Source organism: Palaemon carinicauda, chromosome 6 (genome assembly GCF_036898095.1).
Source record: "Palaemon carinicauda isolate YSFRI2023 chromosome 6, ASM3689809v2, whole genome shotgun sequence".
In the NCBI taxonomy this organism is placed as follows: Eukaryota; Metazoa; Arthropoda; class Malacostraca; order Decapoda; family Palaemonidae; genus Palaemon; species Palaemon carinicauda.
This window is the reverse complement of record NC_090730.1, coordinates 165,872,146-165,894,645: the sequence shown is the minus strand read 5'-3', so window position 1 is coordinate 165,894,645 and position 22,500 is coordinate 165,872,146. Positions and strand designations below refer to the sequence as shown.

Below are 22,500 nucleotides of genomic sequence, written 5' to 3'. Positions count from 1 at the left end.
CATATATATATATATATATATATACATATATATATATGTGTGTATATATATGCATATATATATATATATATATGTATGTATATATATATATATGTATGTATATATATATATATGTATGTATATATATATATGTATGTATATATATATATATATATGTATGTATATATATATATATATATATGTATGTATATATATATATATATGTATGTATATATATATATATGTATGTATATATATATATATATATATGTATGTATGTATATATATATATATGTATGTATATATATATATATATATATATACATATATATATGTATGACCTCGGCCACAGCTGCCAAATTTATCTTAATGTGATGCTAAAAAAATTCATCCTTAGCCAATAGTTCCAGATATCCTAAAAAATTGAATTTTTTTTCATTTCCAATAATACCATTTTGATCTCCCCCCCACCCCAAAAAAAAATATATATATCACATGTATGATACAATCAGGGTACACTATTCTTTCTTCTATCTTATTTCTCTTCCTCTTGTTTTGTTAAAGTTTTGATAGTTTATAAAGTGATATTTATTCTAATATTGTTGTTCTTCTTAGAATATTTTATTTTTCCTTGTTCCCTTTCATCACTGAGCTATTTCCCCTGTTGGAGCCCCTGGGCTTATAGCATCCTGCTTTTCCAACTAGGGTTGTAGCTTAGCAAGTAATAATAATAATAATAATAATAATAATAATAATAATAATAATAATAATAATAATAATAATAATAATAATAATAATAATAATAATAATAATAGTTGTTGTTCATCAGCCTGACTGAAGGATAATCTAACTTGATATTTTTATCGATTTATCCAAGATAATAATATTTGTTTAGGGTGTTTCACCCTTTTCATGACGAGACATTTTCTATGTTGCATTTTTTCCAGTCATTGAATCTATAAGCTGGTTTTTTCTTTTGAGAAACGTCAACATGCACTACAATATACATCTTTTGTAGATTTTCAAAAACTAGCCAAATTGTCAATAAAATCTCCATTTGCCATTTATCGTTTAAACAATGATTTTGAAATAGATTTTTTTTCTTTCGTTTATATAACTGACTTCTATTTCCTCTCCTGGGCCTTCCTGTAGTTAGTTCGAAACCAAAGGGACCAAAGGCTTAGTCTAGTTAACTTGAACTATCCAAACCTAACCACCCTGTCCCTCTCCTATCCAACCCTGTCACTTCACTTCATTATCATCATTATCATTAATTGCTAAGCTACAACCCTAGTTGGAAAAGCAGGATGCTATAAGCCCAGGGGCCCCAACAGGGAAAATAGCCCAGTGAGGAAAGGAAACAAGAGAAAATAAAATATTTTAAAAACAGTAACAACATTAAAATAAATATTTCCTAAATAAACTATAAATACCTTAAAACAAGAAGAAGAGAAATTAGATAGAATAGTGTGCCCGAGTGTACACTCAAGCAAGAGAACTCTAACCCAAGACAGTGGAAGACCATGGTGTAGAGGCTATGACACTACCCAAGACTAGAGAACAATGGTTTGAGTTTGGAGTGTCCTTCTCCTAGAAGAGCTGCATACCATAGCTAAAGAGTCTCTTCTACCCTTATCAAGAGGAGAGTAGTCACTGAACAATTACAGTTTAGTAATTATGCCTAAATTATTCAAACAATAGAGAAAACCTATATAGAAAACAATGGCGTAGGCCTAGTTTTACGTATCAAATCCATTCACTTTATCCTAATCGCCCAATCGACGCATTTGGTGTTCAATTGCCTGTAATTCCAACTTCGACGCTGCATAAGTAGTTATCATTGTAAAGGTTTTACGATCACAGGAATGGAATAGGCATCTGTGAATCAAGACGCTAAAATAAAACATAAATTCTTCAACTTCATTTACGATTATCGACATTAAATCCAAGTAGAAACAACGAAGCTAAAGTCAAATAAAATCGAACGATTGGACTCAGAGACGAGAACTCCATCAACTGTTCATTCGTTCGTCTTTTGCTTCCCTGGTGTTAAAGCTCTCTCTCTCTCTCTCTCTCTCTCTCTCTCTCTCTCTCTCTCGACCTCGTGGCGTAGTCGTAATCTGAATGACCTTAGGTTTAAAGGTTACTCATGAATGGCAGAGGCAAGGAACAGAACAATGCCTTAGAGAATGACCATATATAGACTTAATCCGTGCCCAAGCTAGGACCAGGGAGAGGCAGGCAATGGCTGCTGATGACTCCTCAGTAGGTAAACCTTTAGGCTCCCTCAAACCATCGATCCTTAGCTCACAAGGATGGTGAGGTTGCAGACACTACAAGAAACTATCGAGTTTGAGTGGATCTTGAATCCCCGTCATTATTATTATTATTGTTAATATTATCATTACTTGCTAAGCTACAACCCTAGTTGGAAAAGCAGGATGCTATAAGCTCAAGGGCTCAAACAGGGAAAATAGCCCAGTGAGGAAAGGAAATAAATAAACTAAAAGAGAGGTAAATGACAATAGAAATGAAATTTTTTAAGAACAGTAACATTAAAATAAATCTTTCATATATAAACTTTAAAAACTTAAAAAAAGGAAGAGAAATGAGAGAGAATATTGTGCCCGAGTGTATCCTCAAGCAAGAGAACTCTAATCCAAGACAGTGTAAGACCATGATACAGAGGCTATGGCACTACCCAAGACTAGAGAACAGTGGTTTGATTTTCAAGTGTCCTTCTCCTAGAAGAGCTGCTTGCTATGGCTAGGGAATCTCTTCTGCCCCAGTGGGTCAATTAATGTTTACATCCTTTTAATTCTAAAAGATTTTGTTTAAATCTCCCATTTATTATTCTTAGATGTATTCACTAACTTCATTGAAATACATTCGTGTATGATTTAGCATCCATTTGTCACCTCCAAGTCATGTAACATTATGTTACTTATTTCTTCGTTTTTCGCAAGATTGCTAAGACACTCTCTCTCTCTCTCTCTCTCTCTCTCTCTCTCTCTCTCTCTCTGAATTTGAACTTTTAGTTTTATATTGGAATCTCCATTTACAGTTTTTTCACTCTCTCTCTCTCTCTCTCTCTCTCTCTCTCTCTCTCTCTCTGAATTTAAACTTTTAGTTTTATATTACAATCTCCATTTACAGTTTTCTCTCTCTCTCTCTCTCTCTCTCTCTCTCTCTCGCTCTCTCTCTGAATTTAAACTTTTAGTTTTATATTGCAATCTCCATTTACACACTCTCTCTCTCTCTCTCTCTCTCTCTCTCTCTCTCTCTCTGAATTTACACTTTTAGTTTTATATTACAATCTCCATTTACAGTTTTTTCACTCTCTCTCTCTCTCTCTCTCTCTCTCTCTCTCTCTCTCTCTCTCTGAATTTACACTTTTAGTTTTATATTACAATCTCCATTTACAGTTTTTTCACTCTCTCTCTCTCTCTCTCTCTCTCTCTCTCTCTCTCTGAATTTAAACTTTTAGTTTTATATTGGAATCTCCATTTACAGTTTTTTCACTCTCTCTCTCTCTCTCTCTCTCTCTCTCTCTCTCTCTCTCTCTCTGAATTTAAGCTTTTAGTTTTATATTGCAATCTCCATTTACAGTCTCTCTCTCTCTCTCTCTCTCTCTCTCTCTCTCTCTCTCTGAATTTAAACGTTTAGTTTTATATTGCAATCTCCATTTACAGTTTTTTTTCACTCTGTCTCTGTCTCTGTCTCTGTCTCTGTCTCTGAATTTAAACTTTTAGTTTTATATTGCAATCTCCATTTACACACACTCTCTCTCTCTCTCTCTCTCTCTCTCTCTCTCTCTCTCTCTCTCTCTCTCTCTCTGAATTTAAACTTAGTTTTATATTGCAATCTCCATTTACAGTCTCTCTCTCTCTCTCTCTCTCTCTCTCTCTCTCTCTCTCTGAATTTAAACTTAGTTTTATATTGCAATCTCCATTTACAGTCTCTCTCTCTCTCTCTCTCTCTCTCTCTCTCTCTCTCTCTCTCTGAATTTAAACTTAGTTTTATATTGCAATCTCCATTTACAGTCTCTCTCTCTCTCTCTCTCTCTCTCTCTCTCTCTCTCTCTCTGAATTTAAACTTTTAGTTTTATATTGCAATCTCCATTTACACACTCTCTCTCTCTCTCTCTCTCTCTCTCTCTCTCTGAATTTAAGCTTTTAGTTTTATATTGCAATCTCCATTTACAGTCTCTCTCTCTCTCTCTCTCTCTCTCTCTCTCTCTCTCTGTCTCTGTCTCTGTCTCTGTCTCTGTCTCTGTCTGAATTTAAACTTTTAGTTTTATATTGCAATCTCCATTTACAGTTTTTTTCACTCTCTCTCTCTCTCTCTCTCTCTCTCTCTCTCTCTCTCTGAATTTAAACTTTTAGTTTTATATTGCAATCTCCATTTACAGTTTTTTCATTGTTTCAACTCTATTGAGATGCACTGTGTATTTATCTATCTCGTGTGAACAGGAGGAGGATAAACAACATGGGGGACAACACATTCCCTTGGAGTACTTCACTGTTCACTAGAAATTCATTTGATAGGAATCCACCAACATTAACGTTGCATTTGCTATGGTCATGGACAGACTTCATCAAATTTACATATTTAAGAGGAATTCCATAATAACGCAGGACTCTCCACAAAATTGGCAGAGCATAATATCAAAGGCTTTTTCATAGTCTACAAATACCATCAAAGGTGGATTTCTGTAGTCTACACATTGCTGTACATGTCTCAAAATGAAAATTTGGTCAATGCAACTTCTCCTTGATCTAAATCCTGCTTTTTCATCTTTCAGATTTTTATCAATCTTTCTCTCTAGTCTCTTTAGAATAAGCATACTTTATATTTTCATGACAATTGACGCAAGTGTTATGCCTCTGTAATTATTGCAATCAGTCAGGTCCTTTTTTTTTTTTTTTTTTTTTTTTTTTTTTTTTTTTTGACCAGAACTTCTAGTTCCCTTCTATCAGGTTTTGCCTCTCCGTGCCACATACTACAAAATAATCTTGTGAGTATTCTGGGAGTCACTTCATTTTAAGCCATTATGATCTCAGCCGTTATTCCTTCGTATCTTGGGGCTTTTCATCTCTTGGGGTTTTTAATGATGCCTTTGACTTCAAACACACTGAATTCATTCATGGGAAATTCAAGGTCTTCCTCTGCCTATATGTATGCCCTTTACATTATATATATATATATATATATATATATATATATTTCTCTTTTAGTTTACTTATTGCCTCTCCTCATTGGGCTATTTTCCCTGTTGGGGCCCTCGGGCTTATAGCATCCCGCTTTTCCAACTAAGATTGTAGCTTACCAAATAATAATGATAATTATATATATATATATATATATATGTGTGTGTGTGTGTGTGTGTATGTATGTATGTATGTATGTATGTATGTCACTAGGTACACATATCAAACGTGAATGAATGGAATTCCATCCCGCCAGGTGAGGCTACGACGATCGAACTCGAGGTATGAAGGCGGCGCCTTTGATCATATAATGATTCCGTTGTACCCTTGGGCGAGGGTGGCCGGGGGGTGGGCGGGGGTGGAGGGAAGGACATATAGAGCGTTACGAAAAGCCGATCTAAGTCTCTGTCGTTACTCTTTTGACAATTATTATGTCTTAATAACCTCCAATTATCAGAATGATCATATAGATTATAAATGCAATAGTATCCCCTTTTTATTTATGACTTTCAAAAGTCTCATCTAAGTTGTTTGTATTTTGCAAGTTGGATGTAATGGAGGTTTTAAAATTTCACCTCAACCAGACTATATGAAATACCTGGGAAACGTAATGTAACCCCCCAAAGAGAGTACATTACATGTAACTACATGTGATTTAGTCTCTCTCTCTCTCTCCTCTCTCTCTCTCTCTATATATATATATATATATATATATATCTTTTTATACATACATACATATATAATATATATATATATATATATATATATATGTAAATATCACCCACGAATGGCATTTAATACCGAATTCTATCTTGGGAATATATATCCACTTGGAATTCATTTTATGGTAACAGCTTCTGGCCGGGGTGGGGATTCGAACCACCACCTGTACGGCTGGAAACCATGCTGGCAGGGACCCTACCGACTAAGCTATCAAGAGAGACTAAAAGTTTATGACAAGTCCCCTTACATATTCCTATCGAATTCAGGAATATGTAGGGGGCCTTGAATTTATAAATTAAAATAAAAACCTAATTTTATAGACTATGGAACTCCCAGCTGCTGACATAATTTACCTCCGCCAACGATGATGGAAGGTTATGTTTTACCACCTCTGTGTGTGTGTGTATAATTTGTTTGTGTTTGTTTGTGAACAGCTTCCTGGCCACAATTTTAGTCGTAGAGTAATGAAACTGTCAGCGATTAACTGTTACGTAAAAAGCTGGAAACAATTAAGTTTTGGAAGGTCAAGGTCAAAGGTCAAGGTCAAAGGTCAAGGTCACCGTCAGGTAATAGATCGAGAGATAAGCTGCCGCAGCAGAGGCCTTTGCTCTACTAAGAGACCCTCTATTATTTATATATGTTACAGTCCGATAGTTTTAAATATTTAAATACTGCTTTCCTCACTAGACTATTTTTCCCCTGTTGGAGCCCTTGGGCTTATAGTATCTTGCTATTCCAACGAGGGTTGTAGCTTGACTAGTAATAATAATAATAATAATAATAATAATAATAATAATAATAATAATAATATAGTTTGTAGACTTGTATCACATAAATTCCTATATTTCTCTCTGTTTTGACTCACAAATGAGGAAGATAATGAGAGAGAGAGAGAGAGAGAGAGAGAGAGAGAGAGAGAGTAGAAGAGAAGACAATCTCTTTATACTACAGTTCTGTGTAGAGGAGATCACCTATAGAAATAAGAAGAAACTTCTCATAGTAGCTGTTATAGACTTTAGTAAAGACTTCTAATAGAAAACAAAGAGCTATAAATAGAAGTTTTGAAAGAACACAAAAGCAACACCAAAATCATATATCATATTTGCAAATGCAAACATTTCTTATTATTATTATTATTATTATTATTATTATCATTATTATTTCTAGCTAAGCTACAAGCCTAGTTAGAAAATCAGGATGCTATAAGCCCAAGGGCTCAAACAAGGGAAAACAGCCCAGTGAGGAAATGAACTAAGGAAATAAAACACAAGAGAAGTAATGAACAATCAAAATAAAAAGAATAAGATCAGTAACAACAATAAGATCTCAGCCTGGGACCGTGAGTTTAGGCTCTTTACTGGGGAGGCCACTGCTGTGGTTGGGCACCACAATATTGGGGGTTTGGGCTTGCCCAGCTGACGTTCTGGCGAGCATCTATTCTGATGAAACCAGACATCTGGACCTTCATCGTTTACTAACATGGCCCCCTCCAGGAGCTGCTCTTTCCCTCCACTGCCCATTTGTCTATAGACAACGTTCTATAAACAAATAAGATAAAAAAGATAATCGTTTTTTTAGTCCTTTTTCCAAGCGTGACTTACATTACTGAGATACTTGAAAAAAAAATGTAATACTTCTAGATCTTGGAAGATATAAATAGTGAGATATTTGACATTACTTTCAGCTACCAGATCTTGAATTGGTGTTTTATTGCTTTAACTAGGAAGTCCCATCAGGTCCTATACACAGGAGAGTGTTAAAATCAAAGGCTAAGGTCAAGGTCGAGCAAAAGGTCGAGAAATAAGCTGCTGCGGCGGAGGTCTGCGCTCTACTGAGTGCCCCTCTAGTTACGTTTGTTTTACTCTGAGATAAGAATATTGCAAAGTTGTTTTTGACAACATTGAAGGGACACCAAAATCAAACAGTTCTGACCTAAGCACAACTTCAGCGAGCGACCTACCTATGAAAGTAACAAGTTTACTAACAAGATATTTAAATAACTGAACTGAGAGAGAGAGAGAGAGAGAGAGAGAGAGAGAGAGAGAGAGATTTGGGAGTAACTAGTGGGCGTGGCTGATAATGCGAGCTGCCTAAACTAGGTTGTAGACACCAAGAAAAGAATTTAGAATGCAAAGCTTTGCGAAGTCTGAATTTCTTAGGGCTACCATTTAGTGGGATTATGGAAACAATATTTAAACCAAATAATTGTGTATAGCTTACTTATCAGGGACAGTATGTATACGCTAAATACATTAGAATGTATACGATAAACTGATGTTGTAGGTTCTATAAAGACACAAGGTTTCCCTTTGGGATAGGACCAGGAAAACAGCCCTTCAAGCGAGTAAAGTGAATTACTCATTTCTACGTACTCGTATTATTATCTCCGCCAACGAAGTAGGGAGGAGGTTATGTTTTTTGCCCCTGTTTGTCTGTTTGTTTGTGAACAACTTCCGGGTCACAATTTTACTCAGAGTAGTGAAACTTTCAGGGATTAATTGTCGAGACCTGGAAGTGATTCAATTTTGAAACTCCTAAGTCAAAGGTCAAGGTCAAAGTCGAGTAAAAGGTCGAGAGATGAGCTGCCATGGCGGAGGTCTGCGCTCTACTAAGAGCCCCCTGGTTATTATTATTATTATTATTATTATTATTATTATTATTAGTCAAGCTACAACCCTAGTAGGAAAAGCAGGATGCTATAAGCCAAGGGCTCTAACAGGGAAAAATAGCCCAGTGAGGAAGGAAACAAAGGAAATAAACTACGAGAGAAGTGATGAATAATTAAAATAAAACACTTGAATAACAGTAATAACATTAAATAGATCGTTCATATATAAACTATAAAAACTTTTAAAAAAATGTCTGAGTGAAAAGGTTTAATTTGGTCTATTCATAGAATATTAAAGTATTTTGAAGTATTTAATCTATATGTGTATGTTGAAGAAATCGCTGACTGTATTTGCATATCAACAAATGAATTCTTTTGTATGTATGTATGTATGTATGTATGTATGTATGTATGTATGTATACTCTACGTCAAAATAACTCATACACCAATCACATCAAATTCACGGTTTCTTCTTACGCCTTTGAAGGGCAAAATAGACCAAAACTAGAGGGGTCCTCAGTAGAGCGCAGACCTCTGCCAATGCAGCTTATTTCTCGACCTTGAGCTTGACCTTTGACCTTGACATGTATTAATTGGCGTGGATTTTCGTGCACTCAAATATGAACCAAGTTTGAAGTCTCTGTGAAAACGATGTCCAAACTTATGGCTGATTACGTGAATTGGACATTTTGCTTGACTGCGGCCTTGACCTTGACCTTCCAAAACTTACTCATTTACAGCTTTTTACAACATAGTTAACCCCTGCAAGTTTCATTAGTCTATGATTGAAATTGTGGCCAGGAAGCTGTTCAAAAAAAAAAAAAAAAAAAAAAAAAAAAAAAAAAAACGCACACACAAACAGGGGAGAGAACATAACCTCCTTCCAACTTCGTTGGCGGAGGTTATTAAAACCGTCTTTTACGACATTTCATCGCTACCAACAGTTTTCATAACCTTCAAAATGTGAGAAATTCACATTTTTTCTCCCGAATCAAATCAGAATATTTAACTGGAACTCGGTCCCGTAATTTCTAAGTTGAATATCGACTTGATTTTACGAAAATACAACCTTCTAATTTCATCAAGGGCTTTAAAAGGGAATATAGGCCTTGAACCAGGCGCTAGTAGGCTAATGTCTCCGTTTCTTTCTTTACCAACAACTACGATTAAAAACTACGACTGTAATGTTCTCAAAAAACAGAAAATGACTGTCGAGTAATCTCAGATTTGGAACTTATCACGCGTTAAAAAAAAAAAGAAAAAAAAAATGATTTTGTCAAACGTCAAAATAAAAAAAAAAATTCTTCGCCAATTTAAGTCTTTTGTAAGAAAATCGCTGCTTATTCAAATTCTTATGAGTTGAAAGTCATAAAAATTCGAGAAAGCGTAAAAAAAATCAGTCTGAAAAGTATATGTTCTTACACCCATTAAAGGTATAAAGGCCGCTCATGAATGGTAAAGGCAAGGGACAGTGATATTGCCCTATCAAGCAGGACAATGCCCTAGAGACTGACAATATATACACAAGATCAGCGCCCAAGCAGCCTCTCCACCCAAGCTAGGACCAAGGAAGGCCAGGCAATGGCTGCTGACGACTGTACTAGCCAGTATAAATGCTATAGGACAGCGGTTTCTAATTACTTTTGTTCGTTACCCCACTTTTTCCGAAATCCTGGCTAGTAGCAAGCTCATTACCCCCCCCCCCCCATATTTATTATTTTGAACTTGATCAATGTAAAACAAAGTTTTAGTTGGTTGAACATTCCTTTATTCAACTGTTATTGAAACATATATCAAGAAGTACTATTACTTTTGTTGAAAATAAAGATTTGAAAAAGTGCATACACATAATAACGTTAAAAATAAATGGAGAGAGGGTATAATTGGAATAATGTTCATGAGGGTGAAAAAATAATTTCATGTAAAGAATCACTCAAGTTGATTGATTGATTTGGATTGATTTGAAGTTCTCTGGCATCCTGACATCGAAGGTCATTGACGCCGAGGTCAAGTTGAAAATAAGTGGGAATATATATATATATATATATATATATATATCAAAACATCATCGTGTTCAAATAGAAATAAATTTCTACCTCATACTTGGGATCGAACGCTAGCCCCTTCTAATGAAAGGCATGGTTGGTTTCGACCTGGCCTTTCATTAGAAGGGGCTAGCGTTCGATCCCAAGTATGAGGTAGAAATTCATATATATATATATATATATATATATATATGTGTGTATGTCTAAAATCCTTCATAAGTGTGAAAAAAATATGAGATCATCCCAGTAATGCGAGGAGATAGTTTCGTAAGGGCACATTTGATGTCATTCTCGGGGTTCAATCTATTTCTCTCCTTACTCCGGATGGTCAAAAGGGCTGCAAACCCAGCCTGACTAATGTAAGTTGAACCCAATGTTGAAAGCCTTTTTTCTGCTTCTAAACGTGCCAGAGGGAACTCTTTGTTACGGCTAATCCAGAATGTAGATAATTTCAAGGAGTTAAATTCCATTTGTATGAGGTTGCTTACTTTTATTTCAAGTAATTATTCAACGAATCGATTTAGTTCATTTGGCAAATGTTCAGTGTTACATGTGAATGGATTCTGAATAGAAGCATAGTTGAGTGGGTTAACTTCATGGAAATATTCTCCCATCCTCAGACGCACATATCACTCATGTGTACAGAATCTGTATCTTCCAAAAAGTCTCCTAACTTAGGAAATGTAGCTATTCTTTTTTCAGATGTGAGTCCCAAAACTCCAGGTTGCTACGGAATGCTTGTATTTTCTTTTAAATCAATGTGATAACATATTCTTCTGGTCCCCGCAGTGATGTAGTCAGGGTATTTATTTGCAAAAATATGTCCACTGAATAACACAGAATGAAAATTCGTTTAGGGTCTCTCAGTTTCCATGCTAAATTGTGCCCCTTATCGTCAAAACAAATTTCAATCTCAGTTTTGAGCTGAAATACTCGTTCGAGAACATTTCTGCTAGATAGCCATATGATTAGGTCATAATACAACAGACTCAATGTCCCTGCACAAAGAACTAGACAGACTCGAGTTTAAAGTACTTGACTTGATATAATTAACTATTTTCATGACGTCACACGTTACCTATCCCGAATCTGGTTACAAAAACATTACTGCCAGTGCTTGACAATGGATCAAGTTCCAGCCATGTCTTCTGAAGGAGGATTATCTTAGCACGACTGAAAGGGATTACAGTTCCTTTGAAGATGGAGATTAACAGGCAGAAGGAAAGTTGAAAGTCGCCAAGCTGTGCTTTGGCAAGATAGCGAACTCGGCTTAAGGCAGACTTTGCGTAGCTGAGAGTTCATTTCCGCTTATTTCAAGTCCAGAAATTGAACGCAGGAAGATTTATGGGCCGAAAATGGAATGTGTTGCAAGAACTGAAGGATTTTCCTTTTCCCCATGCTCCAAAAATCCCGAGTTAACACCTAGCATAGACGGCACCCATCTGTTGTGATTCCAATCCAGTTTTTCCAATCTCGTTGCACATCTAGTTCATTGAAAAAAAAAAGCATCAACTTTTCTTAATACATTCACACCCTTTTTAGTCGTTTCAAGGGGACTACACATAAGTAGATTCTCTTCAATTTCCCTTTCTCCTTTGTACCGGATGTATGCCATTAATTGTGCACACTAGCAACATCAGTTGTTTCATCCAGTTGAATGGCAAAGATACCACCGTGTTTTAGTTGAAATTAATTGATCTTTTCGATATCTATCCTATGCTTAACTGTGTTGTGTTGTTGGATAATAGTATCAATTCAGTGTGTCAGCTTGGTTCTGTTCACACATGATTTCAGCCATGCTTACTGCTATCTCCAACCTCTACTGAGGTGACAACTAATTGCCGGCGAGAGTTACTAGACGTTCTCTAATATTTAGATTTTTAATATTTTCAATAATAATACACACACACATACACACAAACATATATATATATATATATATGTATGTATGTATACATATATATGTATATATACATATATATATATATATATATATACGTATATATATATATATACGTATATATATGTATATATATATATGTATATATATATATGTATATATATACATATATATGTACACATACATACATATATATATATACATATATATATATGTGTATATATATATATATATATATATACACATATTCATATTACAGCACCTGTTAAAATAAACACTACCATTACCCCAACAAAAGCGAAATTGCCCCCAGTGGAGTAATTTACCCCTATTTGGGAACCACTGCTATAGGGGAACACGTTACCACTGTACTAACCAGTATAAACAAAATTCAATATCTAAAATACAAAGATCTATTATAACTGAATCTAAAAGTCTTACATTACAAGAGAAGTATTGAAATCTACGCAACCAACCAGTCAGTACTGATGCCACATGCTTGTGTTACATTAAAGGACCCGAAATCCTTTAATATGTCCCACCGCCTGGTTTCCACATGCAGACGTCACCAGCCAGGAGACACAGAAGGATATTTAGATTTGCAGAATACAAGATGTATTAATAAATGAGATGCAAACTTGTTCTTAAATTGACTTCGTGTCTCCTGGGGGACCATCATTAAAGACTGGGTTTTTTATTACCAAATTTCCTAGCTTTTTAAAGTCTCGGTGATACCCTCTTACCTGTTCAATAATCACACCATCTGCAAAAGAGAAAAATATATAATTAGTATCAAATATGAAGCTGATTATGATCAGCAAATATTTAATGGATAATATCCAACATGACCACTAATAATGATTTAAGTTTTTAAGGAAAATTGATTATTTTCTGGTTACGTTAAGGTACATTTGATAACTGATATTGACTACAGCATATAATTTTTCAAATATTTGAGATTGAAACTTTTAACTTTTGTACGTGACATAAAATCTAGATAATCCTACTTTGCGTCCAAGTTTTCAGTGTGGCATGAGACCTCATAAACCTTCTGCAAGTAACATTGTAAGTAATTAAGTAGATAAGTAGATAAGTAACCAATTAAGTAAGTATATATGTAGCCAATGAATTAAGTAGATAAGTAACCAATTAAATAAGTATATATGTAGTCAATGAATTAAGTAGATAAGTAACCAATTAAGTAAGTATATATGTAGCCAATGAATTAAGTAGATAAGTAACCGATTAAGCAATAAGACTGGCAATATGAAGCTGTTGTAGTATCGTAAGAAATACAGAAATGTCAACACCATTCAAGAAATTGATCTAATTTGGCAGCCAGTTCATCGAGATGCGATTTCAAATGATCGTTCACTTTTCAAGATCATTCAACAAAAATGAAAAATTGAAGCGATGTATAACAGAGGGTCAACAAACAGCCGATAAATCATATTATTATTATTATTATTATTATTATTATTATTATTATTATTATTATTATTATTATTATTATAGCTAAGTTACAACCCTAGTTGAAAAAGCAGGATTCTATAAGCCAAAGGACTCCAACAAAAAATTGGTACTGGGGAATGAGCAAGGATATTTAGTACGTATTTAGGAAATTATCTATTCAAGAAATACGATGAATATGTTTTTAAAAAGTAAATATATTTCTCGATCTGATTCAAATGAGTTGGGTCAACAAAGACTGAGGTGTGCAAGGTCCCTATACCTTCGAAATCTGAACATCCATTCACTAAGCCCTACAACAACGGCAACAGGTTTAAAGGTTACGCATGAATGGCAGAAGCAAGGGATAGTGACAAAGCCCCAGAGACTGACTATATATACGTATGATCAGCACCTAAGACCCATCTCCACTCAATCTAGGATCAGGGAGGGCCAGGCAATGGCTGTTCATGACTCAGCAGGTGGACGTTTGGGGGCCCTTAGCTCATAAGGATGGTTAGGTTGCAGACACTACAAGAGTGTATCGTACTTGGGCTGATCTCGAATCCCAGTCCAGTAGATCGGAAGGCAGGGAGGCTCTCTGAGAGAGAGAGAGAGAGAGAGAGAGAGAGAGAGAGAGAAACATTGGTCTATTACATAACGTACGTCAGTTTTAAACCAATTGACTGGTGTCTACAGGATGTAGTTAGCCTGTTTTACGTTCTAATAAATCGAGTAGTTAAATATGCATAGACAACGAGCCAGAATATAATGAAAAGAATTACACTAAATGAAAATAGAAGTTAAATATACGAAAAAATAATATTTTGGACGGTGTTAGCTGTATATTAGTAAAAATGTCGTAACATTTTAAATGGTTGCTTACTGAAAATCCATTTTTAAAATCTATGACTTATACATTTCGAAAAAAAAACAGAATATACATTTTGTATGAATAGAAAAAACGTTGGGTGAAGACCCTTGAAACATTAGCAACACCGCCTACGCCCCATTTACCCCCCCCCCCCCCCCCCGCCCAGGACACACCAGGTAACCCCCCCCCCCCCATATGTCAGACACCCCCGGAGGGGGGAAGGAGGTGATTAGCATAACACGACACTGGAAGGAGATACAGAGATATGTATGGATAAAAGCTTTTAGTTTTATTAGGAAATATATTGGAAAAAACTATGAAAATAAGAGAAAATTTGAGAGAGAGAGAGAGAGAGAGAGAGAGAGAGAGAGAGAGAGATAGTTCTAAACGTATCAACTGCTTTACATTGAACGGCCACGTTCACAAGCCAAGCAAAGTAAACACAGAACAGCTAACGCAAAAGCGCTAGGATCAGTCAACGTTCATTTGAACTCTAATAGACAAAACATGATTGACCTTAAGGTCATATAAAGCTACCAATGATTGATATTATGGTCCACACCAGGCGTTGGGACCTTGAGCCCATTCACTACCCGAGTGCGTTTAGGGTCAAACCCTTGTTATGGGTTCCGCAGTTATGGCAATGCTTGCAGTTCGCCGTGCAAGGTAACCTAGTCATTTGCTTCGCTTAAAGAAATGGACTATATTGTAACAAGCTTTGAATATATAGAAATAAACTTTACACAAAAATATCTATTGTATGAGTGCTTCGATAATGAGGATTTAACATTAAAAGAGCAATACGCGATATGAAATGTTGAATGTTTTCGAATGTACAACATAAAATGACTGTGGAGGTCCTGTAGAGAGTATAGTTCCCCTGCTGTATAGGACAAGAAAAGCAGCCCTTAAATCAATTAAGTAATTTACCAGAAATACCAACATTAACGAAAGGGAATTAACGGTGTTACAAATTTAAATCTTTAAAGATTATTATTATTATTATTATTATTATTATTATTATTATTATTGTTATTATTACTAGCGAAGCTACAACCCTAGTTGGAAAAGCAAGATGCTTTAAGCCCAAGGGCTCCAACAGGGAAAAATAGCCCAGTGAGGAAAGGAAATAAGGAAATAAATAAATGATGAGAATAAATTAACAATATATCATTCTAAAAACAGTAACAGCGTCAAAACAGATATTATTGTTATTATTATTATTATTATTACTAGCCAAGCTACAACCCTAATTGGAAAAGCAAGATGCTATAAGCCCAAGGGCTCCAACAGGGAAAAATAGTCCAGTGAGGAAAGGAAATAAGGAAATAGATAAATGATGAGAATAAATTAACAATATATCATTCTAAAAACAGTAACAGCGTCAGAAACAGATATGTCCAATATAAACTATTAACAACATCAGAAACAGATATGTCATATGTAAACTATAAAAAGACTCGTGAAGTCGTTTCCCCATTGCTTAAATATTGCATGAACAACCCTTTGATGTGGTTTAATAAATACAGTTTATAGTGGATTTCTTCAACTTTGATATTTCGAGTTAATCAAATTAATATTATAAATATTTGGAATAAAGATAATCGAAAAAAACAACAAACGTAAGATTCATTAAGACATAAAATATATTTGTAGTTTAAAGGTTTAAAGGCTGCTCACGAATGGCAGAGGCAAGGGACAGTGACATTGTCCTATCGAGCAGGTCAATGCCCTAGAGACTGACCCAAGCTAGGACCACGGAGGGTCAGGCAGTGGCTGCTGGTATCTCGGCAGATAGACCTATAGGCTACCCCACAAGGATGATAAGGTTGCAGCGACCAAAGGAACTAACGATTTTGAGCGGGGCTCGAACCCCAGTCTGCCAGTCAGGGACGTTACCACATCGGCCACCACAACCCCTACGCAATTGGTTAACAAAACAACTGAAATGACCCCTCCCTCATATACACATGCTTTTTAAGTGCTTCGATAATGGGGATTTGACAATTAACGCAAATTACGCAGTTAAGATACGCAAAATACATATTAGCATACACTTAAAAAAACGTAATTTAGAGAGAGAGAGAGAGAGAGAGAGAGAGAGAGAGAGAGAGAGAGAGAGAGAGAGAGAGATTGTTTAAAAAACCGTAAGTTTAATTGGAAATTATCCGTAAAAATATACTGTTCTCAGCCGTGTTTAGGTAAAATACAGGCGACCGTGAGAGAGAGAGAGAGAGAGAGAGAGAGAGAGAGAGAGAGATTGTTTAAAAAACCGTAAGTTTAATGGGAAATTCTCCGTAAAAATATACTGTTCTCAGCCGTGTTTAGGTAAAATACAGGCGACCGTGAGAGAGAGAGAGAGAGAGAGAGAGAGAGAGAGAGAGCATTGTTTAAAAAGAACAGCAAGTTTAATTGGAAATTCTCCGTAAAAATATACTGTTCTAAGCCATATTTCAGTAAAATACAGGCGACCGTAATTTTTACCCTACTTTGTCGTAATCTATCACGGGTTGGTGACCGTAATATCACTCCTTTACGTCAATATATCCGTTTTAAAAACGGTAAATACCTGGCAACATTTATTCCAATATTTACAGTTTTTTTGCGGTAAATATTCAACAGTGGATATTTGAATTTCATGAGATCTGTGCTAATAGGAAAGTCTAGAATTAGAGTATTGTACAGTAAGTGGTGGAAATGTAGTAATCTTATTAGTCCAGATATATAGAGGTACACTTTTTCCTGTCTTTTCTGCATTTCGTCTCAGTAGAGAATAGGATTCTCCTTCTGTATAGGACCAGAAAAGCAGTATCCTTTAAAGCGAAAGTGAAATATTTAAGGCCCTCACACCTAATGGTTAAACAATGGCTTAATAATTATAGTTTTCTTTATCCTGAAGGACCCAAGCTATTGTTTTCAATACATAATTGTAAACGATGTTTACTGATTTATATGTTACTAATTTCAATGCCAAAACCAATTAAACGATAGAATAACACTAATAGAAAGATTTAATTCTTATGGCAATCAATTCTAAGTTACCCTAACCAGCAAACGATGACAGCTTAAACACACACCCTTCGCAAAACCTTCGAGTTTGGCGAAGGAAACAAATTTGCAGTTGCTTTGCAATCTATCAGTGATAAAACTATTGAAATTCAAGAATTGATAAATGAGAAATATTTCGATAATGTTATCTGAAACATGGTTAAATTAACATGTATAAATTGGAGGGGAATTTCATACACTCAAACATGAACTAAGTTTGAAGTCTGTGACGACAACGATGTCCAAACTTATGGCTGATTACGGGAATAGGACATTTTGCTTGACCGTGACTTGACCAGAATTTAATCATTTCCAGCTTTTTACATAACAGTTAATCCTTGCAAGTTCCATAACGATTAAAATTGTGGCCAGGAAGCTCTTCACAAACAAACAAACACACTAACACAAGCGCGCAAACAACGGAATACATAGCCTCCTTCCAGCTTCGTTGGCGGAGGTAATGACTTCGACTAAGCTAAGATAACTGAAGTTACCCCTTCATACGCCTGCTTTCTTTCATATTCCGAGAGAGGGCAAGTTATGGGGGGGGGGGGGCTTCCGAAATGTTAATATAATGTGGATTTGACAATTAACACAAACTATACGCAGTGATACGCAAAATACCTAAGAGCATATAAGTACGACAAATTGATCTTGAAAGGTTCGTAGTGCGTAGAGTTGCAATGAGTGATAGGATTAGGGAAGCAGAGAGAGAGAGAGAGGGAGAGAGAGAGGGAGGGAGGGAGGGAGGGAGGGAGAGAGAGGGAGAGAGAGAGAGAGAGAGAGAGAGATTCTGAAAGTGGCCGTGGCTGATATTGCGAGCTGTCAAACTAGGCCGAGGGCACCAAAGAAATAATTTTGAACCAATTCATTTATTTAACAAAAGCCACAGAACTTTCCGAATGTTGAATTTCCTAAGGGAACTGTTAACTGAGACAATAAGGAGATATTTAAAACAAATAACTGTATAATTGTCAAGGTTTGTGTGCACTCACTTACAAATAAATGACTTCACAGAGTAAACTGAATAATTATTAGGACAAAGAATTCATTTTGTGGATTGGTAAAATAATGAATACTATTGTTAAATATATACGCTGTGTATGATGAGCTGTTCACTGACTTTATATGATTTATATGTTAACTTATGAAATATATTTAGGCTTCAATAACTATCGTACCTATTATTATTATTATTATTATTATTATTAGCCAAGCTACAACCCTAGTTGGAAAAGCAAGATGCTATAAGCCGAAGGGCTCCAATAAGGAAAAATAGCCCAGTGAGGAAAGGAAATAAGGAAATAAATGATGAGAACAAATTACCAATAAATCCTTCTAAAAACAGTAACAACGTCAAAACAGATATGTCATATATAAACTACAATAAGACTTACGTCAACCTGTTCAACATAAAAACATTTGCTGCAACTTTGAACTTTTGAAGTGCTACTGATTCAACTACCCCATTAAGGAAGATCATTCCACAACTTGGTCACCTAAAATTCCCGGATCCTTCTAAAGGTTTGCAAAATATGTGGCTGTTGTATATTTCCTGGCCCTTGCGGCCAAGCACAGGCTCTTGCAATCATGCAACCCTTAGGATTTGCAAGATGAAAAATATGCATAATTCATACGAGTTTCAGGACATCACCACCACCACCAAAATGTAATAAAAATTCTTATTAATGGGTCTAGCTTCAGAAGGAAATATCTAATTTAAAAAAAAAAAAAAAAAAAAACATTATTTAAAATTCCATATCAATTTGTCTCCAATTTCAAAAGGTAATATCTGATTAAAACCCATTAATTACATTTTTAATGAATTTGAGCAAACTTTACGAAGATAATTCTAAATCCATAGCTGGCGTTAACAGATAATTTAGTACTCGACAGGGTAATATTAAAATTCATTCCTTCATTAACAATTGCTGTTAAATCGATTATTATGTTTTTACATGGAACTCAAAATAACACAAAGTCACTTGGAAAATCTCGAATAAAAACCATTAAAAGATTCGAAACTTTCCACGCCCTAAAACCGGTATTGGCAAATGCCAATATGAAATTTCTTTCGCCAATTCAAGACCTTCGTAAGAAAATATCTGGTAATTCCAAATATAAAGTGTTTCAATTGATTAATTATCTGCGAGAAAATGAAGAAAATAAACCTGGAAAGTGACTTCTTACCTTTTCCCTTAATTTTTCACAACACTGGTTAAAAGACAAGACCTTCTCCGACCGTGTCTATGGCAGACTGAATTTTCTACAGCTGTCAGAAACATCCCTAGACAGGTCCTAAAATATCCCTAGGACAGAAGTATTTTCTTCTAGTATTTTTTAATAATTTTCTTTCTTTATAATGCAATAAATATACTTATGCTTCTTTTATAATTGTAATATATTCTATATTTACTTTTAATCATTATATTTATAAATCCACTAACACTAAAATCTAGATTTTTATTAAGATGACGAGCTTACTTCTGTTTTGATTTTAATATTTGCTCTGAAATATATATTAATGTAATCATAATCATATTGGGTGTCATATACAAGCAATACTTAGCAAAACTCAAGCAATTTAAGTCTTGAAGACTAAAGTTTCACATTGCTGATTTTAGGCTACGTAAAGACACTAAATATCTCATGTTGAATATTTACTTATGTAGAAAAAAATATCTCTAAATTATAAGGACCATTGGTGATTTTTATAAGCTAAAATTATATTTCAGTAACAATTCTCAGCTATACGGGAATTAATCAGATATCCCTATTTTGAGCTTCAAGTTCTCTAACAGCTATAATGTCTCTATTTGGGGGACAAATCCCTAGAATTGGTAGAGCAAGTGAAAGATTTGCTTCAGCCAATCAAAGACTTCCACTATACTCTTCGTTTCTATGGTTCTCTTCATAAGATAGAAACATCAAATTTATAGTAGGATATATATGGGTAATTATCTGATAAAAAAAAATTAAATCATAATAGACTTTAAAATGACATTTGTATGAACAGCATTTAGTATCTAATAGCTATTTACGAGTGAAGCGTATACGATAGCAGTTTTATGTTACTAAACCTTTCTTCTTGAACGCACCCACTTGATCCTTTACTATATTTTAGAAAATGAATACAATCGGATCTTTCTGAACAAAAATATTTTTTGAGGGAACCCATAGTATTTTAACAGCCATTCATACCTGATTTAAAAAATTCATATTAATCATGTATTTTACCATATTTTATGAATTGATATTAATAATTTCAAAAAGAAACTGAAGACTCTCTTTTCTGAATGTGATAATGTGGATTTGACAATTAACATACTGTAGAATACTCTAAATACATCAGAATTTATACGGCAAACTGATCTAGTAGCTCCTGTAGGGCTCAGGGATTCCTTGCTTGATATGACCAGGAAAACAGCCCTCAAAGTAAATCAGTATGTTAATTGTCAAATCCACATTATCACACTCAATTCTTTTGCTTGAACTCGGTCGTGGAAATATTGGCTCACATTTTCCAACGGTCTGAGGGGGGGAGGAGAAGGCCTCCTGTCAATCAGCTAGTTTGGGTGTTAATTAAATTTCTGCTGTTGCGAAAGAATTGAGATACGGGAAAAGATGGGGGATTGAAAGAAGTGGAATAAGAAACAATGATAAATACTAAACGAACGGAAATATAATTTTCGTTATATATATATATATATATATATATATATATCGAGATTTAAATTTAATAGATAGACAAAGAATAATAGAATGAGTCCCTAGTTATCTCAAAAGCAGCAGGGAAAGGAAGAGAAGACGATGGATTAGCGAACGAAGGAAATTTGCTGGCATAAATTGTCATAGAAAGACCATAAACAGATGCGAATGGATAAAAAAAGTCCGAGGCCATTGTTCTGCAGTGGAATAGTAACGTCTGATATATATATATATATATATATATATATTTATATATATATGTGTGTATGTGTGTGTGTGTGTATATAATATATATATATATATATATATATAGAGAGAGAGAGAGAGAGAGAGAGAGAGAGAGAGATGAACATTACTTTCTTCGAATAAACGGAAATGAAATATGAGCAAATACTCTCTCTCTCTCTCTCTCTCTCTCTCTCTCTCTCTCTCTCTCTCTTTTACACCGGTCATTAGAATAGGAAAGAATTTCCATAAATGGAGTGAAAACGAACGAAGAATGAAAACCTTGGAAAAGAACAAGAGAATCGTCTTCAGCGTAAAATTTCTTCTGTTTTCCGCCTATGAAGACATTTTGAAGATTTCTTCAGAGAGAGAGAGAGAGAGAGAGAGAGAGAGAGAGAGAGAGAGAGAGAGATTGAAATTCCATATTCTTCCGACTATTTCTATAATTGTTAACACGAATACAAAGGAAATTTATACATTCTGGGAATGAATGAAGATGAAATAAGAATGCTTCCAGAACGGTCTTCAGAGGGTTAGATTTGCCTCAGAAGCGTCTTAGCTGATAAATGTTACGATTCGCCCAGAAAGAAAACTATGAATAAATCTTTCCTTTTTTTTTATGTTTTTTTTTTAATTCCTTTCTGTATTTCTTTATCTTCTGGATTCTCGGTCGTTCTATTCGTCTATGTATGTATGTATGTATGTATGTATGTATGTATAAGAAAGTTAT

The 22,500-nt window shown here is 34.9% G+C and overlaps 1 long non-coding RNA gene across 1 annotated transcript in view; it reads right to left on the bottom strand.

Annotated features, from left to right (window-relative positions):
- LOC137642271 (uncharacterized) overlaps positions 1–20,086 on the bottom strand; it is a 66,312-nt gene extending 46,226 nt beyond the window's left edge. Inside the window, exons 1-2 of the long non-coding RNA XR_011044722.1 lie at positions 20,028–20,086; positions 13,210–13,229 (exon numbers count right to left, since the gene is read on the bottom strand). This is a non-coding gene — a long non-coding RNA (uncharacterized lncRNA). The remainder of the gene's footprint in view (positions 1–13,209; positions 13,230–20,027) is intronic.
- Positions 20,087–22,500: the final 2,414 nt, after the last annotated feature.